General features: G+C 35.9%; 1 protein-coding gene across 2 annotated transcripts in view; it reads right to left on the reverse strand.

Annotated features, from left to right (window-relative positions):
- The window catches only part of PKN2 (protein kinase N2), a 135,894-nt gene that overhangs the window by 84,543 nt on the left and 24,070 nt on the right, over positions 1-27,281 (reverse strand). Inside the window, exon 1 of one of the 2 annotated variants that reach the window (XM_039216634.1) lies at positions 21,940-21,967. The exons of the other annotated variant lie outside the window; for it this stretch is intronic. The gene's annotated coding sequence lies outside the window, so the exon portion shown is untranslated. Of the gene's footprint in view, positions 1-21,939; positions 21,968-27,281 lie in introns of those variants that run through there. 2 annotated transcript variants of the gene reach the window in all.

Below are 27,281 nucleotides of genomic sequence, written 5' to 3' on the forward strand. Positions count from 1 at the left end.
GGTAGGTAGGTAGGTAGGTAGGTAGGTAGGTAGGTGTGTGTGTGTGTGTGTGTGTGTGTGTGTGTGTGTGTGTGTGTGTGGAGTCTGCTTAAGATTCTCTCTTTCCTTTTCTCTCTGCCTCCCCCTCGTGCTGGTACATGCACACATGTGTACTCTCTCTAAAACACACATACACACAAAACAAATATTGGCAAAAATAAAGTTATATCCTTATGATCATTTTTTGGATAATGAATTAAATGCATCAGGATTTGGAAAGACCATATACAGAACCCATGGCTAACTATCCCAATTGATAATGTGATTGATTTACTACAAAGACATCATTACTAGAAAATATGTCTCAGTTACATCCTACTGATAGAGGCTAAGACAATACACAGTACCAGTTATTCATCTTAACACAAAAATTGGATTGGGTAAGTACATCTAATCTACATTTAAAACAAACCAAAGTTATGTCCTAGCTATTTGCATATCATTTGCTATTTTAAATTCCATTATTCTGGCATGCCAGAGTGGCTCAGTCCGTTAAGTGTCAGACTTTGGTTCAGGTCATGATCTCACAGCTCGTGAGTTCAAGCCCTGCATCAGGCTCTGTGCTGACAGCTCAGAGCCTAGAGCCTGCTTCAGATTCTGTCTCCCTTTCTCTCTGCCCTTTCCCGCTCATGATCTTTTTCTCTCTGTCTCAATATTACCAAAAAACAAAACAAAACCAAAAAAAAATTTAAAAAAATAAATTCTATTACTCTAACACAACTGGTTTTTACATTTTTAATTCCTGAAACATAAAATTTAGGTATAATGTTTACTTTGGGGAAGAGGTATTGAGTCTGTGAAGGTTATGTACCTTATATGTACCCTTTGAACAGATGCAATAAATTAAAAGATTTTCCTTAATTTCTTTGGGAATTCATCATAACCACATAAATAAGTTTTATTTAAATTCTTAGGTACAAATAGTTTTTACATCTAATTCTTAACCACTAAAAACCAAGTTATTTTGCAGAATAGTGAGTTAACAGATGAGAAGATATGGGATCTAGTCTTGGCTTTGGACCAAAGCCCTGTGCCAAAGGCCATACTATCCAAAGAATGTAGTTGATAAATCTGTTCTTAAGCTTTTTAGGTCCACTTTGGAACTCTGGCAAAAACCAGTAGGACAAAGAAATTTTTGTGTCTGTATATACAATTTCCAGGTTCCATGGATCTGAGATTAAGAATTCCTAGGATAACGGGCGCCTGGTTGGATCAGCTGGTTAAGAATCCAACTCTTTCTTGGTTTCCACTCAGGTGATGATCTTAACAGTACTTGAGTTTGAGCCCTGCAACCATTTCTGCATTGATGGCATGGAGCCTGCTTGGGATTTTAGGTCTCCCTCTCTCTTTCTGCCCCTCCCCTGCTAGCTCTTTATCTTTCTCTCAAAACAAATAAACAAACAAACAAACAAAAGAATTCCTAGGATAAGTTATCTATACCTGATTGGCATTAAATTTCTGATCCTCATCTGTGTAGATACAGAATGCTCTTGTACCTGGATCAAAACAATGTCTAAATTTTTCATTACTTATAATGGAATGGAAGTCCAATTATCCATTTATTCAGTTTCCAAAGCTATGAATCTACCTTTGGCTGGTTATCAAAAACAAAAGCATATTACTACTGTTAAAAAATAAAATGCCAAATTTTTGCTGTCTAGCCTCAGGTAAAGTGGACTGATGCAAACAATGCTCAGATGAGAAAGTTTAAACTAACTGCATTCCTGTAGGTATTTTAATTTCTACCCTCATAGACTTAGAAAACATGAACTGCTTTCCCAAATTTGTGCTTTAATATTATGTACTAAGCTAGAGGTTCCCTAACTTTCTTGGTTCATAGTGATCTTAGGGCATCAGTAATTTGTACCATATGGCCCACAGGCCAAGAGAAATACATAACAATTCTGTTTATTAAACAGTAAGGTCCTAATTACTTAGTAAATACTTACAAATTATGATAACTTAATAGCTCTATGAAATAATTCAATTTGAAAGAAAACATTTTTTTCATTCTTTAATATCCACAGTTACTTAATTAATGGACTGTGTCTGACTACTGGGTACCTTTACAATTTCTCTAACCTTGAATTCAGATTGGACACTCCCACCCTCATTTCCTGTTCCTCCATAAAGGGAATGTAGATAAATCTAATATTGAAACCTGAGTCTAGTCAGTTCACCTGATATCCAACAAAAGGTGTCACTGTGTTTCCCTGAAATTTTTAAAATACACTGCAACATCCTGAGAGTTTGCTGAGGCACCCCAGTGAGCCTTGTTGCAGCGTTTGGGAACTGTGGTACTAAAATATAAAGGCTGTTAAAAAAAAACGAAAAACCTATTCTACGAAAATGGCATTAATATTTGATGTGAATCCTTGAAGGTCTTTTGCTTACTTTTCAACTCTCATTTTTCAATTTGTTCCCTAAATTCCAATTCTATCTAACTACAGAATTTACTGCTGGAGACAATCTGCAAACTTTGACTTTGTATCGAAGTTGATCACAATTCTTCATGGAAAAGATTTTCCTGCCTATGCCCTCTTAGAATTTAGATTAAATGCCTCTCCTCACCATGTCAAAGACTATGAGCAATCTGAGGGCAGGGCTTAAACCTGGCAGAGTAGTTCTGTTTTGTTTTCTGAATGGTTTGTCCATTATTTAATATTATTTTTATACAAGTCACGAAAATCTATCATTGCTGAGGAACTCAGGCTTTCCTCCTGCTGAAAAAGAGAACTACTTATACTCCAGGAAACTCAAAAGCAAAATTGATATCCAAACACAACTACTACATTAGCTAAAATTTGATATAAACCATATGTGGTTAGCATGCTTGCTTCCTCTTCCTTTTTTCATAGGCCTGAATTTTTAGTAACCATATTTTACTCCCATCTTTTGTTGTGACATGGCTTAAATATTTTTTTTAGAGTGAGAAACGTCTACAATGTCTATAATCAATAATTTAAGATAGCCAAAAGTCCTCTGACAGTAGATAAGACAGGTTATAATACTTTCTATTACTCCTTTCCTAAAAATTTTAGTTGCAATAAACTGTGAAACTTCCTGGAAAATATAACTTTCTTGCATTTGGAACACGTGGGATATTTTATCTATTAAATTATGCTTCTACCCTTAAAAAAATAAAACAATTATATCATAACTGTCAGAATCAGTACTAGGCAATGAAATACTATTCCTGATAATACAGGTAAAATAAATTAGCCTCAGAAAATAAATAGCTATTTAACCACTGAAAATCCTCAGTGATAATCTTTGTCTCAGTAGGTTCTTCTCCAGGCAGTAATAATTATCTCCACCATCTATATTATATTAATTTACATTTACAACCTTACCACTTTCATCCTCCATTCACAACTGTTTTCTACTCTACAATTTCATACCTACCCCAAAATTAAACAGTATATATCTTTTTTCATCTTTTCAAAACAAAGCTAGATGCAACCTCTAATCACAAACTCCCTTAAAAATTCATTAATATACTCAGAAAGTATGCAGATAAAAGATTTTTAAAAGAAAAAAATAATCCTAAGCATAAAACTAAACTCCTAAAAGTACTTGTGATGCTCCACCAATCATCTATACATGAAAGAAACCTCATAATTCTCATATCTTTTATCACCAAAATCATAAGCTAGCCACTCCATGCTAGTCAAATTAATCTAACACTTTGATGTTTACATTATTTTACCTTTGGCTTTCTTTCTTATGCCTTATTTATTTTACTACCAATCTAAATTCACCATCACAAAATACTTGTTAAAAAAATATTTCAAGTCTTTCATGGTTAATTCTACCTACTTTATATTTTATATCATCCATATCCTTAATGCAGTCATTCAGTCAGATGGATCAAATCCAAACACAAGGAAACTATCAATGAAATTAATACCTTCAGGATTTATAGAACAATCGAAATGATTTTTAGGTAAGCACATTTCAAGTGGCTACATAAAAGAAATAATAGAGATCTGAGTAGGAAAAAGTAAAAATTACATTGATTTCAAAGGAACCAAAACAAATTAAAATCTCAGTAAGTCTATTAAACAGCGGATTGAACGAAGATAATGAATTAGTATACTCACAGACAGAAAACTGAGGAAATTTCTCTGAATTCATCACACAGATATATGAGAAATTAAAAAAGCATGGAAGATAAAAATGAGAAGATACAAGATCCGTCTAGTAAGAGCTCCAGAATGAGAATATAGACTGAGGAAGAAGTACTGGATGTATAAGATAAACAAATGAGAATTTTTCAGAACTGAAGAATAATACAAATCCTTAGACCAGAAGGCCACACCAAGTCGTAAGGTAAATGAAAATAACAACAGAAGTATACAGAGAGAAAAGGCATTTTATCAACAAATGAATGACAATTAGAGCAACAGAAGTCTTTTCCTTAGTGACAACAGAGGCCCCCAAACCATCAAACTTCTATAAGATTTGAGCTTTTATCTTAAGGACTTCATATATTGCTAAGGCTTCAAAAAAAATTTTTTTTTTTAATCTTGCCTCAAAATATTAACATTCTGGGGAAAATTACAGGTGTACTAACTAACCTAGGGCTCATGTTACACTTATACATTCCTCCCTCCATTAATCGTGTATGTGTTAATAAACATTAAAGAAAATTGTGCTGTGGCAGAAGAGACTGTACCACTGATACCTCCTAAACTGACAAAGATTTTTCTAATCTAATGTTAGCAATAATCCAAATGTAAGCCACAAGCCTTATAAAAGCTAGAAATCTGTAACAAGAAACTTAAAAATAGTGATTTTGTCCTAGTAATTCTATTTCTAGGAATATAACTTAAGAATCAGAAATTATAACTGTATAGAATGGTCAATTCAATAATTTTTTAAATATTCAATAATATATGCAAGACACTGTGGCAGGCACAGGCTTCCTCAAAAAACTTACAAATAGCAGGGCTTTAAACCAACTTATAGGAAAGAAAAAGTTCAGGAATGTCGCAACACAAGAATTTCAAACAGCCTATGGAATAAGAAAGGATTTATCTTATTTATGCCCTTTATAACTCCATAGTAGTATGCACAGCCTCATCTATTGCTATAATGTCCACATAGTCTTAATTCAAATTATGTTTAAAATAAGAATGGGGGAAATACTGAAGAAAAAGAAATTAAAATATTCACAATTATTATTTCTCAATAAGAAAAGAGGAATTTTCATTTTGTTCTTCAAAGTTTTCGAAATTTGCTCAATTTCTTTAAGCAATGAATACATGCTGCCCCTATTAAGGACAGAAAGACATTAATTAAAAGAAATAAAAAATAACTATTACTTTATTTCAGCTTTGGTAAATGTAAAAGCTTATACTGGTGGCACTGTATAGTCTACTGTATACTGCTATTTAACTAGGTTATTTTAAGTCAGTAAAATTCTACTGTACAGGGTTAGGACTACACATTCTACTCTGATTAGACCATATCATGAGTAAGTCAAGTATTTCAAATACACAGCTGTGCTAATATGTATTTAATACTATTTTTACTTTATAAAACGATGAAATATTGATCTGTAGACTAAAACATATATTGATATTTTCTTTCTTTTTTAATGTTTCTTTATTTTTGAGAAAGACAGTACACATGTGCATGCAGGAGAGGGGCAGAGAGAGAATTTTGAGCAGACTCTGCACTATCAGCATAGAGCCCAATGTGAGGCTCAAATTAAAACAGTGAGATCATGACCTAAGCTGAAATCAAGAGTCAGACACTCAACCTACTGAGCTGCCCAGGCACCCTGATATTTTCAATTTACTACATTTTAACAAACTCACAGTGAAGTTAAGAAAAACTAAAATAGGAGAACCGGATCAGATTCAAAGAACAAAATGAAGAAAAATGTCTGTCACTTATGATCAAATACTTCATTTAGGGAGAGATAGGAAAGGATGTTTACTCCTTACTGGCCAAGTTCCCAGAGAAGTGAAAGAGCTGTTACTTTCTCTACACTATAGAAATATAAAACAGCCTGACCTGAAAGATGCCAAGAAATGCTAGAGCACCCATAAAAACTCACTCAGTACAAGGTTCATAATAATGTGTTAGCTGGAAGGAACTCCAAAGATCAAGTAGACTAATTTCCTTTTAGTTTTGAGGAAAGTGGGTTCAAAGCAGCTAAGCAATTTGCCTAAGGTCACAAGAAAAAGTCAGTGACCTGGCTGGGTTTACAATGCAGGTCTGATTCTTAATTTAGTGCTCTTTTACTCCATACTACCTTCTTAGAGATCTTACGAGTATCCATTTCCTAATATTTGAACTACACCTTGACCTAATTTGTATTAATTAATGGATATTATGTGCCTTAAATCAGGAATATTGGCAGGACAGACTTCTTATCTCACCCTAATCCAACCTTCTGTGTCTCAGGGAATACTCTCAACCAGACATCAACAAACCAGTTCTTTTTTTTTTTTTTTTTTTAATTTTTATTTATTTCTGAGAGAGAGAGAGAAAGAAAGAAAGAAAGAGAGGGAGACAGCGTGAGCAGAGAAGGGTCAGAGAGAGAGGAAGACACAGAATCTGAAGCAGGCTCCAGGCTCTGAGCTGTCAGCACAGAGCCCGACACGGGGCTCAAATCCACAGACCGTGAGATCATGACCTGAGCTGAAGTCGGACACTTAACCGACTAAGCCACCCAGGCGCCCCTACAAGAAACCAGTTCTAACACCAGCTCTCTGTCACTAGCTATGCAACCCAAGCAGGTTATCCCATCTCACTGTTGCTGTTTGGTCATCTGCAAAATGTTTGACTTTCCTATCTTCCAGTTAAAAAAAAACAAAAAAAAACAAAAACCACAACCCCAAACTACATTTATTCCAAATGTTGACTGAATGCTAGGTAATAGAAAATAGCACAATCCTCTTTTCTTTCAGATAATTCAACTTATTAAGGTAGATAGACATGAAAAACAAACATAATGTGAAGAAGCAACAAAGCTTTACACAAATGTAGTAGGCCACATTGCGTGTGTGTGTCTGTGTGTGTGCACGCACGTGCAAGTGTGTTTAACAGAAAGCTCAACTGCTATATAGTATGATGGAAGTCAAATTCTGATACTGCAAACATGTTAAAGCTTCCATTTCCTCATATGCAAAATGTAATTACTGCAACTACCTTGACTGTATTATTTCTAAGTCTCATAAGAGATATGCCTAGAACTAAGAAGTATGCATTCATAGTAACAGCACAGTTCCTGGCACACAGCACTGAAGCTGATAGTACTGGATGCCTACATAATATCCATCCTCCCTTTATCTTTACTGAGAAAACTCCGACTCTTCTAGATGCAACAAAGTACACAGATAAAATTTTCACTTTATCAGACTCTCTGGCTGTTAGAAGTAGCCATATGACAATTTTTGTCAATGAGAAGCCAACCCAGGATTAGGGGAGAAGTGTCTACTTCTCTCTCATTTTGCTTAGAATACAGACCCAAAGCCTGAAGGTGCAGGAGCCATCTTCATGTAACAATAAGGGACAAATAGGACAAAACCCAACATACTAAAGATGGCAAAGCAGAGAGAGGTCCTGACACCCTGTTGCTTTACTAAACTGCCAACCAAGTCCTAGCCTGCCTACTTTGGATTTCTTGTTTTAGATATAATATAAATCCCTCTCTGACCAAGGATCATATAGGCCTTGTAAGCAATATAAAGACTTTGGCTTTTAGCTTAGGCAAATAAGTGATATGCTATGACCTTCTGTATTAAGAGTAGATTTGAGGGTTGGGTGGAGCAGGGAAAAGCAAGGAAGCTATATGCTCTATGAAGCTCTAGTAGACCGATGCAAAATGGTCTGAATCCTGCCTCCCTACATTCACACTGTCTTGTAGTCCCCCTTTCACAGTGATTCAACACTAGCCTTTTGACTTATTCTAACAGTGTAATGGAAGTGACATTTTGATGATGAGGAAAGGGACAGAAGAGGTCTCATGGCTTCTGTTTTCACTCTTTAACCCCCAAATACTATTTACAGAAGTCCCGACTATTCTGCTAGAGAGAGAGGCCCTGGAAGATGAAAGTAACCATGTGGACAGACGCCATGTGGAAGAGAACCAAAGCACTCCAGCTGTTCCAACCATTCCAGCTGAGACACCAGACATGTGACTGAGGCCACAGTGGACATTCCAGTCCAGTTTAGCCACCAGCTGAATGCAGCTGCATAAGTGAGCACAGGCAAGACCAGAAAAAAAACACCTACTATACCCACAGAATCTTGAAAGTTTGTGACACTATAATAGATATGCAATTGAGGTTACAGTAGTAATCCAGGGAAGAAATAATGACCCCTTTAAGTATGCTCTTCAATAATAATAATTATTAATTACCTGTTGTGACTCCCAATAGATAAAAAGTGTAACAATCTACTTTGGGTGATGGGGATGTCAATAAAATTGTCATTATGTTAAAATTGTTTTTCCTTTTCTTTCCCACCTTATGACCCCTCACGACACTGAGAAGGATGTAGGTAGACACAATACTCTTCTTTAAAAAACAAAACAAAACATAAAATCATCACCTTTGAAAATAGATTTGCTTTAAAAAAAAACAACAACCTGGTCTTATTTCCTCACCATTCCTGTGATAAAACTAAGCATAAACTGCATGTAGGCCAGAGTATCCAGGCCTTAGATTCAGGGACTGCTTTAGGATTAGTAATTGATTGACATAGGCCCATTCAGAGGCCTTTTTCAGGGATTGGTAAGAAACTCCTTCTCCAGAGAACACCAGTTGCAAAGACAATAAAAATTTAAAGCTACTGATAAAGAGAAGTGCATTCTTTTTTTTTTTTTTTTTTTACTGTAAATCATGCAACACTGTCTTTTATCATAATGCATGGGTTCTAAAAATTATTTCCTAAATCTCTCCATACACAGGCAAAAATAAGTATACTGTTTAACATACTGGAACTTGCAAATATTGATCATTGCCTAGAGAAGGGAAAATTATCCCTAAAACATGCTTAACGAGGAGGCCAATTCATCATGATAGACTGTTCCTCATCCGAACCTTCATTCACCATTCGATAATCTTTCTTCAGGCCCAGATGAGCAGCAAATTTCTTGTCAACAATCATTAAATGTCCAAGAAGACTTTCATTATCATCTTCTGCTACAGAAATCTGAAATATATGTTTCTTGGGTATCACCAGAAAATGTGTTGCTGCTTCAGGGGAAATGTCACAGAAAGGAAGACACTGGTCATCCTCAAAAATGATTTTGGCTGGGATCTCCTTGTGAATGATCTTCTCAAAGAGCATGTTGCTACCAGGCCAGGCGGCCTGAGCCTTGGTGATCTCATCAGCCAACTCCAAGAAGAGCTTTTCTTATCATAGCCAGCAGAAAACAAAGCTAACCCAGAAAAAGTAAAGATGAGAATTAAAGAGAAAAACAAATCACAGAGGACACAGGCTGAGTGTCTAAATCTAATCATGCTTAAACATACTCCCATACCCCTAAACTTTTTAGTCACAGCGCTAACCAATTCCTCTTTTGCTTGAGTTAGTTTCACTTAAGATTTCTCTTATCACAAATCAGACTCATAAATAATACATCTAGCTTCTTGCTTTGAAATATGAAGTTTTATCTAAAATATGAAGTTTTATCTAATTTAATAATGACAACTGCAACTCCAAATCTACATGTTTTCAACATTAAGACTGATATTCCTTGTAAGTGTATGTGTACATACTTAAAATAACCTCATTTTATGCCACGAAACTGAACCTAACGGGCCAGATTTCTACCTCTGTTCCAAAGGATGCCATTAGTCATTTTTGGTCTTATTTTGCATACTCTTCTCCCTTGAGCTTCTGGGAAATGTTTCTTATCTCACTCAAACCATGTGATTCTAGAGACATTGTCGATGTTTTATGTGATCCCATAATCCCTGGCCATGGTTTAATGATGTAAGGATGGACATCTGACTAAGCTAAACCACAGTGTTCCATATGCTGGCCAGACATGACTGATTCATTCATCCCACAAATATTTATTATCTATTATGTATGCTAGATGTTGTGTTGGATACTGGATATACAGTGGTGGGGGGAGAAAAAGGTATCTATGTTGTATTATAACTATAATGACCCCTCCAACTCTAATTCATAACCTATATGCCTTACTCTAGCCTCCTTCCCTTGCTCATCTGTAAATTCTCTTCCATTAAGAAACCTAGCTCCTACTACTAGCCATCCACTTTAATTATTCAGTTCTAGCATACATGTATAGCAGGATCAGAATTGTTAACCCATATCCCTATGGGAAATAACTGTCTCAACTACAGTACAGTGCTTACATGCACTTCCTTTTGCTTTTAGTATTGCAGATTCTTTCATTTTCAACGTTACCTAGATTAGCACGTTTTCCCACCACTCCTTTTAGTGAGCTTGTTTCATGTGCATGTGCAATACACCTTGATTCTCTTATAAGAGGCTGCATTTCTTTCTCAGATCTCCCACCTCCTAAATGATACTTTATAATCATTACCTTACCCCTTAATGATACACCTAGTACCCATATCTTGGTTTCTAATACTAGTTTCCAATAAAAGAAACAGGACTCCTCTGAGAAATGGCTGATTCTAGGAGTAGGAAAGATTCAAAATGAGCCTGGAGCATCTTGTCATGCAATATAGTAAAGAAGTGCTCAAAACAAAACAAAAAATGCCACATTGATGAGGGTATCTCAAAGGGACACAAAAGCCAGCTTGAAGAACCCCCACTGGCCAAAATTTTAGCAACAAAATAAGGCAGTATTGGATTACAATCCAAAGTATAAAATAAATATCTATGAGTCAATGCTGGTATAAATAAATAACCAATTAATGGTAGAGGTGAGAAACCTCCTGTATATAAGAATTCAACATAATTTTTGTACACACACACACACACACACACACACACACAGCCATCAAAGAAGAGGAGCCTAACCCCCTTACTCCTTATGTCAGCTGTGCAGAGTGACTTCCTTCCAAAGAGTACAGTATGAAAAGGAGAAGGGGAAAAAAATGTAACTTCAGAGTCAGGAGAAACTTGACAAACACTACCTCAGCTGGGTAATCAAGGTCAACACATCACAAGAGTGGTAAGTCATGTTGATATTATGTAAACTGGCACTTTAACACTGTAATTAACCTTTCAAAAACCCACAACACTGGTCTAATAATGAAAAACACCATATTCTAATAGAGGAGCATCTATAAAATACCTGACTGGTACTCCTCAAAACTGTTGAGATCATTTTAAAAAGAAAGAAAAAGAAAAAAGGAAAGTCTAAGAACCTAAACAGCCACAGACAGCCTAAGGAGAAGTGGCAACCAAATGTAATGTGGCATCCAGGATGGGATGCTGGAGCAGAAAAAATGAAAACTAAGGAAATAAGAGTAAAGTATGGACTTTAATTCCTAATAAGATTCATTAATTATAACAAACGTACCATATTTATGTATGATGTTAAAAACAGGGAAACGAGTCTGGGGTATGCAGAGCTTCCTATTGTCTTCTCAGTTTTTCTATAAATTTAAAACTGTTCTAAAAATGATAAGTGCTTTTTCTTATTCTTGTCTTTTCATTTTTTAGTGTTTTTTCATTTTTGAGAGAGAGCGATAGAGACAGATAGACAGCGTGAGCAGAGGTGGGGCAGAGAGAAAGGGAAATAACAGAATCCCAAGCAGGCTCCAGGCTCTGAGCTGTCAGCACAGAGACTGATGCAGGGCTCAAACCTACAGACTGCAAGATCATGACCTGAGTCAAAGTCGGACACTTAACCAACTGAACCACGTAGGCATCGCAGTAAGTATTTTTTCTTAAAAAAAGACAGGATCTTTACAATCAAGGAGCTTATATCTAGAGAAAAGACCCACATTCAACAAGTAAACCACAATTAAAAATTGTGGTAACTGCAATGAAAAAAGAAGATAGAACAATGAAAACCCCACCTATAATTTGATTAAAACATTGAGGAAAACCTAAGACTCTCTGAGGAAGTAAATTTTATTCTGAGACCCAAGAGATGATTATGAGTTATCCAGATAAGGTAAAAGAAAGAAGTGCCCCTTCAGACCTATCAAATTTCTGGTTTTGGACAAGATCGAATAGGCTCATTTCTTTCTACTCCTGCCTGAGAACTAACTATAATCACTCTAGAAGTAAAACAGCAGACAATCCTAAGATTCTAAGAGGTGAAAAAAAGGCAAACCAGTTAGAAACTTCAAGTTTTGAGGTAAATTCTCTACATTTTATTTTTAACACAGACTTACCCACTCTGGGTGCGAGACAAGAACCTACAAAGCCAAAGTTAAAAAAAAAAAAAAGGTGGTGGGGGGTGGGGTGGCTCAGTTTAAGCATCAAACTCTTGACTTCAGCTCAGATCATGATCTCATGGTTCGTGGCATTGAGCCCTGCACTGAGCACTGTGCTGACCAGTACAGACCCTACTTGGGATTCTCTCTCCCTCTCTCTCTGCCCCTCCTCTGCTCATGCTGTCTCTCTCAGAATAATTTAAAAATAAAAAGTCAAGAAGAGTCTGCTCTCTCTCTAATAGAAGAATGGTGAAAGGGAACAGCTCAGCAGGGCAGAAACATTTGTTCTTAATTTTTAAAAACATTTATTTACTTTTGAGAGAGAGAGAGAGAGAGAGAGAGAGCGCTCGCACAGGCACACGTGCATGCAAGTGGGGGAGGGGCAGAGAGAGAGGGAGACATTGGAAGCAGGCTCCAGGCTCTGAGGTGTCAGCACTGAGCCCGACGTGAGGTAGAATTCACGAGCCATGAGCCCATGACCTGAGCCGAAGTCAGACACTTAACTGACTGAGCTACCCAGGAGCCCCAGGACTGAAACCTTTTTGACAACACAACCCTATTCCAGCCAAGCACCATCTGGTGGATCCTGGACTTAACTGGTAGCAGCAGATAGTCCAGGGTAGAATGGATGATGCCAAGTACCCTGAGGCAGTACTCTCATTCCTCGTCAGTATGGTGCCAGTAAAGCTGAAGTGAGTATACTAAACTTCTGCTCTTTGACAGTACCAGGGTCCAGAACGGTGCTCCGCCTCCCTATCAAGGGGGAAGCATCAACAGAGACCAGGTAGGGAGTGTGGTCTCCTTTCCCAGACCCTGAGGTAGCTTGGTATGTAGCTTTCCTTCCCTGACAAGGCAGCCCAAGTAGAGACTAAACACAGAATATGTACTCTAACTCAACAAGAGTAGGCAAATCAGGATGATGCTCCCTTTCCTCAGCAGAGACCTGCTTCCACATCCAGTAGTAGAAGATAAAACAAGGTGAAACTCCCATCTCCCACTTGTATCGTGTCATCATACAATGATAGGGATTCTGGGCTTTTGCCCCTCATTGAGCAACAGCAGGTAGTCTGAGACAGCAACTGCCTCCTCCAATGGTGTGCTGACAATGAAGACCAAGTGGGGACCAAGTCAATTCTACTCGTATCTAACAGGGATAGACAGTCCTCCTCACTACCTCAAGAAGAGAATGGAGCAAAAGACAGATGACCTTGGAGGGGAGAGCTGGAGAAAAGAATTCATTAAACCTGCCTAAGAAGTCCTGCACAGAACCAGAACTTGGCAGAACCAATTCACACATCAAGCTGACCAGAATTCATATGCAAAAGGGTTTGAGAAACAAACTATACCATAAAAACCCAACTTTTGGAATAGGTTTCAAGTAGTACACAAAGCAGACCAGAATAATACTGTGTTTTGGAAAGTAAATTATCATTGGAACTACAGCCCACAAAAGTAGGCCAGGATCTGTGTGCTAACCCTAAATAGAGTAAGCACTTCATAAAATAGAAGATTTAGATACAGGGACTCAACATAATAGTCAAAATGTCCAGAATAACAATAAAACAAATAAACAAAAAACAAACAATCACTCACCCAAGGACCAGGAAAACGACAAGACTGAATGTCAAGAGTCAATATATGTCCAAACTAACATAAATCCAAACTAAGATAAATCAGATGTTGAAATTAAATTACAGGATTTTAAAGAAATCATCATTAGAAATGCTTTAACAACTGAAATAATTGAAAAATTGAAAAAAAAAGAAAGAAAAAAAGAATGAAAAACCTCAGCAAATAATAGAAGATAGAAAAAAGAATAAAGGAAATCATAAAATTAAAAAGCAATTAAAATAAAAAGCTCACTTGGGGTGCCTAGGTGGGTCAGTCAGTTAAGTGTCCAACTTCAGCCCAATTCATGATCTCATGGTTTCTGAACTCGAGCCCTGCATTGGGCTCTGTGCTTACAGCTCAGGGCCTGGAACCTGCTTCAGATTCTGTGTCTTCCTCTCTCTCTCTCTCTCTCTGCCCCTGCCCCACTCACTCTCTGTCTCTCAAAAATGAATAAAAGTTAAAAATTTTTTTAAATAAAAGCTCACTGGATGGGCTCAATACTGGATTGAAGATAAGATAGTAAATAGATGAAGTAAGATGAATAGAACTTAACCAATCTGAACAACAGAAAGCAAATAGATTGAAAAAATAAATAAAGCACAAAAATCTAACGTTTGTGTTCCTGAGTCCCAAAAGGAGAAGAGAAAGAGTATGTGTCTGAAAAAAATTAGGGAAAAAACGGCTAACTTCCAAAATTTGCCAAAAGGCATAAATTTACAGATTCAAGAAACTGAGCAAATCCCAGAAAGGACAACCCTATGGACACCGAAAGAAAGCCAAGATATATCAAACCAAACTTAGGAAAACTACCTAAGTAGACAAAGAACAAAGAAAACTACCTAAAAGACAAAGAACCTTTTTTGAAAGCAGCTAGAGAGAAATGATACATTTCTTAACAGAAACCATAGAAGCCAGAAGAAAGCAGTAGTAATATTTCAAATGCTGAAAGAACTGTCAACCTCAAATTCTATACCCAGTGAAAATATCCATCAGGAATTAAAGGGAAACAAAGACATTCTCAGACAAAGAAAACTAAGAAAAATTGTCAGCAACAGTCTAATCATAAAGAATGGCTAAAAGTAGTTCTCAAATTAGAAGAAATTGATAACTACAAGAGGTTTGTAACTTCAGAAAGAAAAACAAAATGAATAAAAATAGGGCTAAATGTAAGAGAGTATCATTCTCCTCATGAATTTTTATGATCATCTGATGTGCTCAATGTAAAGAAGACAATTTTAACTTTAAAATGGGTAAAGGGACTTAAGTAGAAGTACGATTTCTACATTTCACTCAAAGTTGTAAAATACCAATACCAACAGTATCTAAAATAAAGTTACACATGCACACTGTAATGCCCAAAGCTATTACCCAAAGGTATTACAAAGGTATTACTTCAAAGAAAAACTGGTGATATGCTCAAATATAGTATAAATAAAAATGGGTTCTAAAAAATGTTCAGGTAGCCCACATGTAGGCAACAAAAGGGAAACAGAGGAGGAAGAAACAGAAGGAACAAACAGAAAACTCATAGTGACCTAGCAGACTTAGGCTCTTACATATGTCAGTAATTACTGTAAGTGTAAATGATCTAAACACAAAATTTCAAACAGAGATTGGCATAATGGATTAAAAAGGATGACTTAGCTATATAGGCTATTTGTAAAACCCTAACTTTTAAAATCATGGCATAAGTATAGAGAATGAAAAGAATGTGCCATACAAACATTAATCAAAAATAAGAGCAAAAGTGGCTATATTATAAGAGCAAAAGTGGCTATATTAACACCAGGAGAAGCAGACTTCAAAGCAAAGAAAATTATCAGGGCAGAAGACAGTCATTACAAAATGATTAATCTATCCATCAATAAGACATAGTAATGTTAAATGTGGAAACAACAGAGCTTTAAAAGACAAGAAACAAAAGCTGATAGAACCCAGAGGAAAAACAGAAAATTATACAATTATAATTGAGGACTTCAACCCTCCTCTCTCAGCAAAACAGAACTACAAGACTGAAAACCAGCAAGAAGACAGAAATAAACACCACCATCAAAAAGAATTAATTAACATTTACAGACTACCCCATCTAACAAGAACAAAATACTTATATTCTTTTCAAGTGCTCATAGAATATTCACCACGATAGAACAGAAACTGGGTCATAAAACAAACCTAAACAGAGGCACCTGGGTGCCAACTGAGCATCTGACTGTTGATTTTGGCTCAGGTTGTAATCTCATGGTTCATGAATTCGAGCCCTCCACTGGGCTCTGCACTGACAGCATAGAGCCTGCTTGGAATTCTCTCACTCTCCTCTCTCTCTGCCCCTCCTCTGTTCACTCTTTTTATCTCTCAAAATAAATAAACATTAAAAAAAGTTAAAAAAAAACAAAAAAACTTTAATAAATTTAAAGGAATTTAAACATAAAAAGCATATTCACCAACCATAAAAGAATCAAGCTAGTCAATACAAAGAAAATTTTGAAACACTTAGAAACTAAAAATGCGTTTCTAAGTAATCTATAATTCAAAAGACAAGTCTCCACAGAAAATTTTAAAATACACTGAATTGAAAAAAAATAAAAACATAATGTAACAAAATGTGTGGGATGTAGCCAAACTGGCACCTCAAGAAATAAAGAGAACAAAATATACCAAAAGCAAGTTAAAGAAGAAAGCAGTAAAAAACAAGAGCAGGAACCAATGATATTAAAAATAACAGGGAAAAAAAATCAATGAAATGAAAGTTAATTGAAAAGATCAATAAAATTGATAAACCTCCAGCAAGACTAATAAAGAACAAAAAGACACAATGTACGATATCTGGAATAAAACAGCAAATGTAACTAAGTATTACAGCCATTTAAAAACAAGAAAACACTAAAATCAAATCTACACATGTGAAGCAACAACTTATATGAAATTAACCAACTCCTTGAAAAGGACAAACCACCAAAACTCACCCAATATGAAATACATAACCTAAAGAATCTTATAACCATTAGACAATCTTTTACAGAAAATTCTCCCATAAATTTAGATGTAAAAAATCCTCAAAAAAAAAAAAAAAAAAGGCAAATTGAATCGAGCAATGAAGAAAATTAAACATTATAACCCAGTAGGGTTTATTCTTGTATGGAAGACTTGTTCAATACTCAAAATTCCATCAATATAATACCCATGTCAAAAGAATAAAGATGAAAAATCACATAATCATACCAGCTGATGCAGAAAAAGCATCCGACAAAATTCAACAGGCATTAATATGGAATAGAGGAGAACTTCCTAAACTTGAAAGAGAGATTCTACAAATACTTATAAGCACCATATATAATTGTTAAAGACTAAATGCTTTCCCCTAAGATCAGGATCAGGATAAGGACATATGCTTTCAGCAATGTTATTTAGCACAGTACTAGGCATTCTAACCACTTCAGTAAGACAATAAAGGGCATGCAGATTGCAAAGGATGAAGCAAAATGTCCCTACTAGCAGATAAAATGGTCATGAAAAAAAAAAAATCCCAAGAAATTTACCAGAAACTTCTACAATAAAATAGTTCAGCAATATTACAGTTTACAAGAACATTCAAAAATTAGTCACACTTCAAAAAAAATCAATCATAGTTCTGTGGACTCACAATGACCATGTAGACACCAAAGTTAAAAACACAACACTATTTACAATCATTGCCCAAGTGCTCCTGTGAGGTGATCCACAGTACCCATTCCTGTTTCCTATCACATCCTTACTTATCGTAGCTTTGTCTTTCAGGCTTCACGAAAAGATAAACTCTAAGAGGAGGTGAAGTATCTGTTCATGGCTGTGTCCCCAGCATCATCTCTGCCACATCCTAGCTAATCAATAAATATTTTTAAGGATTGGGAAAAAAAAAAACAAAAACAAAGAATGTGCTGTTCCATAACTAGATTAACAATGCCCCATATCCAAATCCAAAATTCTACCCCTTTCCTTATAAAAAGAAATGCTAGTTATATAAAAAGTTTCAGGCAAAAAGAAAAAAAAGGATGGAATACAAACAGCTACAGTCAGAAATCAAAGTAATCCTCACATTTTATAATACTGAAAGGGCTTTCAGTTACAATTGTTCTTTTGTATTAAGTCACAAGCATATTTAAGCAGAAAAGAAAATTTTACAGTGAGTAAAATATAAATTTTGTTAGTAACTGTCTTTTTAATGACTACTTGATTTTCCTGTTATTTTATCTTCACATTCCAAGTTCTTAGACCCTTATATGCTTAAAATAGAAATAACTTTATCTTGTCTGCATTCTAAACCAGAGGGCCTGTATCAAGTGACAGGTATTAGAGCTACCAGTAATTCTAGGAACATCTAATCACCATTCTACTGATCAATTTTATTAATTTTCCCCTAGTAGGGGTTCTTAAACTTTTTTATGTGGAGGTGGGTGAGGGTGAGGGCACAGGTTACAAATCTCTGGGATCTTGATGAAAACAGTGGACTCTCAGAATCTTCTATATGTGTAACACACACATACACAAACACAGAGTGGGAGGAAGTTTCAGGGGGTTCACAGATCGTTAAGTCCATCCAAGCACCCGAAGTTCAGAACCCACTTAGGCCAAGCCTTTTGTCAACCAGTTACCATCTAGCAATCAGTTATTTCTTAAGAGCCTAACATGTAACAAATACCTTTTTTTTTAGGAAATATACCACATTCACAAAAAGGCATAAAATAAGACCCTGATTAATTAACTTCCTGGAATGCAAAATTAACTTCCTTTATACAAAATTAACCATGTTAAAAATATAAGTAACTTCAGAAATTATAACAAGCAGGGCTCTGGAAGACCAGAGAAACTGATCTTCCTCATTGCCTAGATTCTGTTTGTTTGCACCCCTCTGAAGATCAAGCAGGGGATCTTCTTCATTCTGAATCTCCTCCATTCCTAAACTTCCCAAGAGATAATACATACAAGCTCTGTTTCGTGTTCATGGTCCTCACAATATAAGAAATAAGAAGAATAATCTCATATACCTATTAGTGATCATTATACTTTAACTAAAACTCATAAAAACAAAGAGTGAAAAAAAATTAAGGGCTACTTATACATTGTATTCTTCTTTCCTCTCCAAATGTGAACTAATTCATTTCCCCTAGCCAATATTTCTCAATAGAGGCTTTATCACCACACAGGGCATTTTGGAAAATCTGGTTGTGAAGATCACAATAAGATAGAGGCAGACAGGCAGGGAAGTGACTCAGGCAGAGGCAGAGAACTGTGACAGAAAGCAAAGACATTAATAAAATAATGAAAACTACAAGAATACTAGAACAATTAATAAAACACGGTTTTGTTTCAAAGGACTAAAGAGATTAAGTCAGTAATGTATCAAAATCTTCATCACTATATATGTTATTTATCATCTATTCAATTACCAAGAGGACCAACATTATTACCATTATCACTAAGTAGAGCCAAAAAATATCAAAGTGGAGAAAAGACAGGACCAAAATTAATTTTTTATGTGTCATGTCTAATTGAGAACATCTGATATCACAGACCTATAGGGTACTAAAATGTTGAATATTCTTAAAATATTAAAGCACAAACAAAATAGATACCATAATAACATCTATTTCAAGCATAATAAGAATTGGGAAGCTTAAATAAAGAGAAACTAAGAGAAACAATTACAAAGGAAAAGTCCAGAGATGCTTTTGTTGTTGTCTGAAAGTATACAAAGAAGGGAACTAAACTAGATTATAAACAGACAAATGAATATATGGAAAGACAGGGAGAGAGGTAGGGAGAAAAAGAGGAAGGAAGAAATCAAACCTGGGACTCTCATTAGGTTGAAAAAATAGGAAGCAAGTTATCAGTTACTCAGTTACTCAGAGTTGAGAGGTAGGGAAAGCAACAATCAACTATAAATAATACAACAGAACATCCCTGTGGAAGTAAAACCAGTTAAAGGCAAGATAAGTTAACAGCTATTTACAAATAGAAATAATAAATGAGCCAAGTGACTTGGTTGAAACAAGTAAAAAATTAGTGAGTGACAAAGAGTTACATGGGCAATTTGATAGAAATGTGGTATGTGAAACTCAGTACAACCTTGTCACTGTCCTTCATAGTGATTTTCATGTCCACTGATGACATAAGGAAAAATATTTAGAATTACCATAAGAGTTAATCTCAGAGCTAGAGATTTCATCAAGAAATAATTTCTGGTGTAGAAATGATAAATACTAGATGTATTATAGTAGCTGGGGTAGGAGGGGTTTGTGAGGGGAAGAAATGCTAGACAGGTATCCTCATTCAACTGCATTGGTAATCTTTATTTCTTTAGCTGAGTGAATATAACAGTGTTTTATTATTCTCTATACATCTTTACTTATGGCCTATATTATTTTTTTTAACAAAACAAAGGAATAACACCAAAAAAAATAAAGAAGAAGAAAGAACTACCTAATAGTAAAGGCACTGGATTTCATTATTGTGGAAGTAGTTACAGAAATCTGTAGAAGTCCCAGAAGGCCATCTAATGTAGGATCATCCTTTGTATGGAATTTCAACACTACAGGTACAAATAAATGGCCTCTCAACCTCCTAAAACTGTTCTACTCTGAGAATCCATTTTCTTGAAAACATGTTAAGAATATTCAGTAAATTGGTGCAACCACTGTGGAAAATAATATGGAGGTTCCTCAAAAAATTAAAATAGAAATACCATCTGACCCAGAAATTCCACTACTGGGCATTTACCTAAAGAAAACAATAAACAATCAAAACATACATGCATCCCTATGTTTATTACAGTGTTACTTACAAATAGCCAAGATATGGAAACAACCAAGTGTTCCTCAATAGATAAATGGATAAAAGTGTTTTAGACACACATATAAACACACACACACACAAATTACTCAGCCATAAAAAAAATGAGATCTTGCCATTTGTGACAACATAAAAGGACTTAGATAGTAGTATGCCAAATTGAAATAAGTCAGGCAGAGAAAGGCAAATGGTATATGATCTCACTTATATGTAAAATCTAAAAAACAACTGAACAAACAAACAAACAAGCAGGGTCTTAAACACAGAGAGCATACTGGTGATTGCTAGAGAGGAGGTGGTTGGAGGATGGGTGAAATAGATAAAGGAGTTAAGAGATAAAAACTTCCACTTACAAAATAAATAAATCATGGAGATGAAAATTACAGCATAGGAAATACTAATACTGTAATGAAGTTGTGACAGATGGTAACTACACTTAATCATGGTGAACACGGAGTAATGTACAGAATTAAACCAATGTTGTACACCTGAAATGTAACACTGTATGTCAATTATATTTCAATAATAATTAAAACAAAGAAGTTTCAAGTTGAAATGCCATGTTATTGGGTATATTTCAATTTGTAAGAAATATTAAGTATATTTAAATTAATGCCCAAAATTATATATAAGTTCCTTTTAGAATTCCTAAAAATAAAATCTCAACTATTATTCAATTAAATTCTTACTAACATCTCATTCATTTTTTCTCATATTATTAAATGTGGCATCCACAAATATTAATATATCAGTATAAAACAATTAAGATGGCACAAATATATTAAGGGTCAAGTGAAATCTGCCCATGTTGGTGTCTTAAGTGGATCCTGACTTAACCTTAATTTAAAATACTTTACAGGGGCGCCTGGGTGGCTTAGTCGGTTAAGCGTCCGACTTTCGCTTAGGTCATGATCTTGAGGTTCATGGGTTCGAGCCCCACGTCGGGCTCTGTGCTGACTGCCAGCTCAGAGCCTGGAGCCCATTTCAGTCTGTGACTCCCTCTCTCTCTGACCCTCCCCTGCTCATGCTGTGTCTCTCTCTCCTAGAAATAAATGTAAACACACACACACACACACACACACACACATTTAAAATACTTTACATTAGAGGGTACCTGGATGGCTCAGTCTGTTAAGCCTCTGACTTTGGCTCAGGTCATGGTTTCACAGTTCATGGGTTTGAGCCCCGTGTTGGGCTCTATGCTGACAGCTCAGAGCCTGAAGACTGCTTCAAATTCTGTGTCTTCCTCTGTCTCTGCCCCTTCCTTCCTCATATTCTATCTGTCTCTCTCTCAAAATAAATAAAACATTTAAAAAAATTTTATAAACTTTACATTTCATGCTATATTATGTTAATATGGTGTTTTAAAAAATTTGTAACAAACTGATTACTACCCATCTGAAGGAATCCTACACATTACATTCTTAACAACTGAGAATATGGTGTCCTTAATTCTCTTCACAAATTTTATAGCAGAATATAATATCACCATAAAATAACTATATCATAGATATAACTGTAATTGTAAGAACATTTCTCCTACAAAGGTCATATTCTATGAGGTACTACAAAAACATATATGGGAATGGGTGGGAGTAACCAACAGCAGCCTGATCAGATACTAATGATAATTCAGCTTTTGGCATATAGATACTCTATCTTCTGTCCTATACCTTGGCATACAGGTTTGCTTTTAAAAATTATTTCATTCAGCAAAAATGTATTAAGTATTACTATGTGTCAAGATCTAAGTTCACAGTATATCTACTTTAGTAACATTTAAAAACTATAGTCCTATACCTTGAAAAATGTGATTTTAAGCTCTTAAAACATCACTAAAATATATGTGTAAAACAGAAATAATTTTTTTTAAGTTTATTTATTTATTAGAGAGAGAGAGAGAGAGAGCAAGCACAAGTGAGCAAAGTGAAAAGAAAGGAGAGAGAATCCCACAAGGGCCAGAGAGAGAAAGAGACAGAGAGACAAAGAGGGGGGGAGGGAGGGATAAGCAGGGAAGTCCTACTCCATACTCACTGGAGCTCCAACTGACAAACTGTGAGATCATTACCCAAGCTGAAATCAAATGTTTAACCGAATGAGCCACCCATGAGTCTCTAAGTTTATTTATTATTTTTAAAAATTTATCTTAATGTTTATTTATTTTTGAGGGAGAGAGACAGAATGTGAGCAGGGGAGGGGCAGAGAGAGAGAGAGGCAGAATCCGAAGCAGGCTCCAGGCTGTCAGCACAGAGCCCAACACGGAGCTTGAACTCACCAGCCATGAGATCACGATCTGATGGATGCTCAATTGACTGAGCCACCCAGGCACCCCTAAGCTTATTTATTTTTGAGAGAGAGCGCACATGCATGCATGGCAGGGGGGGGGGGGCGGGGAGAGAGAGAGAGAGAGAGAGTGAGTAAGTACTCCCAAAAAGGCTCTGTACTGCCAATGCAGACCAGGAGATCAAGACTTGAGCGGAAGTCGGACGGTTAAACAACTGAGCTACCCAGGTGCTCCTAAAACAGAAATAATTTTTAAACCAGTAATGTGTCAAAAGTTTACTCATCTTTTTTTTTTTTTTTTTAAATAGGCTTTATGCACAGCATGGAGCCCAACACAGGGCTTGAACTCATGACTCTGAGGAATAAGAGTTGAACATTTAACTGACTGAGCCATCCAGGCACCTCAAAAGTTTACCTGTCTCAATAAAACTAAGAAGGCTTTACGAAAAATAGGTTAAAAATGATTTCACCACATTGTTTCCATTTCTCTTACCAAGCCTACACATATATAAGTATACCAAATTCAGATATTTTACAAGCCAATGAACTCATACATGTTTGTATTAGAACTGTAGACGGCAATGAAAGAAAATGACATAAAATCCAGTTCTTCCTCCTCTAATTTTGATTAACAAAATCAAACCTCAAATCTTATTTTACTCCTGTAGATTTGAAACTTGTGGAAATTTCATCTCCGTACTTACTGAGCAATGATAAATTATCACATTTCTACCCACAATTATAAACTGTTTTGTAAGTATTCTAAAAGTATTCTAAGGGGGCCTAGGTGGCTCAGTCGGTTAAACATCCAACTTCGGCTCACGTCATCATCTCACAGCTCATGAGTTTGAGCCCTGCATCAGGCTCTCTGCTGTCAGTACAGAGCCTGCTTTGGGTCCTCTGTTCCTCTTTCTCTCTGCCCCTCCCTTGCTCTCTCTCCTTCTCTCTCTGAAAATAAACTTAAATATATATATATTAAAAAGCATTCCAAATATATATATTTTTTATTAAACTGCACTGTATATCCAGAGTAACTTAAATACCTATGATTTAATTACTTCATTAATATGGAAATAATTTTTTCACGCTAATCATAGCTCACATTTAGTATTACTATTGGTAAAAATGATATTTCAATCAAAATTGAGGGACACCTGGATGGCTCAGTCAGTGAAGCATCTGACTACTGATTTTGGCTCAGGTCATGATCTCATGGTTCATGAGATCAAGCCCCATATCAGGTTCTACAGTGTCAGTGTAAAGCCTGCTTGGGATTCTCTCTCTTCCTCTCTCTGCCCCTCCCCTGCTGTGTTCACTTGTGCTCCCTCTTTCAAAATAAACATTAAAAAAAACCTGGAATTGAAAACCATCTCTATTTTATTTTTTTAATATTTTATTATTTATTTTTGGGAGAGAGGCAGAGCGTGAGTGGGGGAGGGACAAAGAGAGAGGGAGACACAGTATCTGAAGCAGCTCCAGGCTCTGTCTGAGCTGTCAGCACAGGGCCCAACACGGGGCTAGAACTCACAAACCACAAGAACATGACCTGAGCCAAAGTTGGATGTTTAACCAACTGAGCTACCCAGGTGCCCCCAAAACCATCTCTATTTTAATAGACAGAATGTGCAAATCTCAGGCTCTTACATGTCTCTGACATAGAAACACATTTCTTAACCAAAAGTACCTAGAATGATCAAGCAAAGGTGGGATATTAAAGGCAAGAGAGAAAAGAAGAAAATACAGATTATGAATAGGATGGGGTGCCTGGGTGGCTCAGCTGGTACGAGTTTCACTTTGGCTCATGTCATGATCTCATGGTTCGTGATTCTGAGCCCTGTGTCAGGCTCTGTGCTGACAGCTCAGAGACTAGAGCCTGCTGGGGTTTGTGTCTCCCTCTCTCTCTGCCCCTCCCCTGCTCATGCTCTTTCTCTCAAGAATAAACATTTTTTTTTTTAATTATGAATAGGGAATCTTAAATTCATGGTTTTGTCACTGTTTTGCTAAGACCCATAGCAAATTCTTAAGCTGTGCTTCAACTGTTTCTTTTCCAAAATAAGTAACTGGTTCTAATTTTAACTCAAAGTTTATATTATATCCATTTTTTTTTAAATGTTTTATTTATTTCTAGGAGAGAGAGACAGTGTGAGCAGGGGAGGGTCAGAGAGAGAGGGAGTCACAGACTGAAACAGGCTCCAGGCTCTGAGCTGGCAGTCAGCACAGAGCCCGACGCAGGGCTCGAACCCACGAACCGCGAGATCATGACCTAAGCGAAAGTCGGACGCTCAACCGACTAAGCCACCCAGGCACCCCTCATTATATCCATTTTTAAATCCTATAAACAACTTTTGCTTTAATGATGATTTGGGATTGTAGGCTTCCTTTATTTCCTTCATTATCCTGGTTCAGCAGTTCTCGATATCCATGGACCCTCAGGTGTCCCAATATCCTTGTATAATTACTGAACGTCTATCTTCCTCTGCATAATTTAAGTTCCATAAGAGAAGGAAGTACATTTGATCACCATTAAGTATTTTGATCATTATTATATTACCAAGCCTCAGTATAATGCTCTGAATACAGAAGATAGTAAATATTTGTTGAATAAATGGAAAAATGGCTGCTCAAAGTCAACATATTGAATAAGAATACCTGATTGAAAAAGAAGGAAAAAAACCCATACTAACCATTAAGGTCATTTGGTACAGGAATAAATATTACATACCTCAAGAAAAAGTCCAATTTTCTATGGACATTATGTAAATGAGGAAGTAAAATGTGACATACACCACATAAATGTAATTTCTAAAAACAATGTTAAAAAAATTAATGTTTTAGATTTAAAGGATTAAGACTAATTAATTTGGAAAATATATTTCGTCCCCCATTGATGAAGCATTATAATATGATTCAATATTTAATAAAACTACATGTTAATCACAACTTAGAATTGGTAATTTTGAAGTATGACTTACTACTGTATTACAATACATCAAGTCACATACTCCAAACTGAAGTACCAACTTTTCCACTGATATAAGCCACACTGCAAAGGAAGATAATTAGCCACATAAGAATTTGAACTATCTTACTCTTTATTACCAAGTGGAACAAAGTTTATAAAATGACCTATTCCATTAGGGGTGAGGTCTGATGACAAAAATCAGCTAATACCCATAACTAGTTTCCTAATTTCTATTCATATTAACAAAAGAACTACTACAGGTTATACAGGTTGAACCACAAAAACCATAGTTAAAGGATAACAAATAGGCTGCCATGCAGATTCGATGGGATGTCACTAAGGCATTATGTACCAAGGAAACACTTAATAATGAATAATTTGGATGCTTCTGCCCCCCCAGGATGGCAAGCAGCATTAGTGCTAGCATTAGACTGCATATAACTAAATGGCAATCAGTTTTGTTCCTATATACTACTTAATATTGTCTAATAAACTGGCCTTCCTTCAAATACACAAAATAAGTAAAAATGCATCAAAAGTAAAGTATAGGACAAATTATAGACCCAAGTATCCTATTAATTCAAATATGAGTTATATACGTGGATTACTTTTGCCATTATCTAGAGCACTCTGGGATAAAGAAATGTGAAATATTAGAGTTGCTTTCCCTCAATACTTTCGTTAAAAGAACAGGACCAGGTTATTAATACAAAATAATTCAGAATGGACACTAAGGATTATCTTAGCAACTGAATTTAGTTTCTAGAGCTCCACTGTCAGTTCAAAAGTCACTAACCACATGTGGCTATGTATATTTAAATTTAACTAAAATTTCAGTTCCTCAGCTGTACTAGCCACAATTGACATATGTGGCTACCATATTAAACATCTACCAAAAGGATATATAACCTTTCTTTTTTAAAATATTGAAGTGTGATTGACATGCAGTATTATATCAGTAGGTATATAACAGTGATCCAACATTTACGTGCATTAAGAAATGATCACTATATGCATAGGAGCACATGTACCCCAATGTTCATAGCAGCACTCTCCACAATAGCTAAAACATGGAAAGAGCCTAAGTGTCCATCAACAGATGAATGGATCAAGAAGATGTGGTTTATCTATACCATGGAATACTACATGGCAATGAGAAACAATGAAATCTGGCCATGTGTAGCAACATGGATGGACCTTGAGGGTGTTAT

Source organism: Hyaena hyaena, unplaced genomic scaffold, assembly GCF_003009895.1.
Source record: "Hyaena hyaena isolate Hyena2069 unplaced genomic scaffold, ASM300989v1 scaffold_648, whole genome shotgun sequence".
In the NCBI taxonomy this organism is placed as follows: Eukaryota; Metazoa; Chordata; class Mammalia; order Carnivora; family Hyaenidae; genus Hyaena; species Hyaena hyaena.